Source organism: Elephantulus edwardii, unplaced genomic scaffold (genome assembly GCF_000299155.1).
Source record: "Elephantulus edwardii isolate Elephantulus edwardi_28Jun2011 unplaced genomic scaffold, EleEdw1.0 scaffold00035, whole genome shotgun sequence".
NCBI classification, from domain to species: domain Eukaryota; kingdom Metazoa; phylum Chordata; class Mammalia; order Macroscelidea; family Macroscelididae; genus Elephantulus; species Elephantulus edwardii.
The window spans coordinates 1,211,493-1,212,409 of NW_006399785.1; positions in this window are offsets into that span (position 1 = coordinate 1,211,493).

Below are 917 nucleotides of genomic sequence, written 5' to 3' on the forward strand. Positions count from 1 at the left end.
TGATGTGCAAAGTAGAACTGATCTATAGGGTATTCAGTGTCATGACCTTTCAGAAACATTTGTTTAACATCACCAGTTTAGTCTTCTGTGAAGAGAACACAGGACACATGCGGATGGGCATATCTGACAACTTTACAAAGTGGAAAAGTCCCTGTAAACAACATCAACAATACAAAACCAATTTCCATGAGGTTAGACATCTTCCCCGTGATCCTGCACCTCTTTTTACTCATCCCAACACCAATCTAACTGCTTTGTTGAGTCCAAAATCTGATGCATTAGCTCACAGATCACACAGAATAATATTAGAGGAGACAAAAGGCTATAATTCAGATAGGCAGCAAGATCCAATCACCCAGAGAAAAGAGTCTCTGAAAGGTGTTAGTAGGCACCTCAAATTTGAACCTTGCAACTTAAGGCCTGTGTTACCAAGTTTTCAGTCCTGTCAATTATAGCTCTCCCTACTAGTCCTCCAACACGTGTAACAAAAGGGCTCTTAGCTCTTGTTTTATGGGGTCTTACTCACAAAGTCCACTGCATCTCTTGTCACCACTGTGGCTGCCATGAATACTGCTCTTGTCGTACTGGATCAGTAGTCAATGACCCTGAAGAATGTGCTTAATTTTCTTGCTTCTCCTTTGAAAGTGGTCAGATTCTCCAATTCTACTTCTGGATCTGCTTTATTTAATGATAAGAGTAGTGAATCCCCCTTGTGGAATAGCAAGACTAGCCAATCCCCTTGTGAATAGACTAACACACCTACTCCCCTAATCCTGCCCATCCAAATGGCAAAGTCAATCAACGGCGAAGGGAACCACTTTGAACAATAAACCCAGATGCACCTAGGTGAGTCTGAACTGCCAACCTTTTGGCTAATAATTGAGTCATATTAATAATAATTTTAATAGTCATAATAT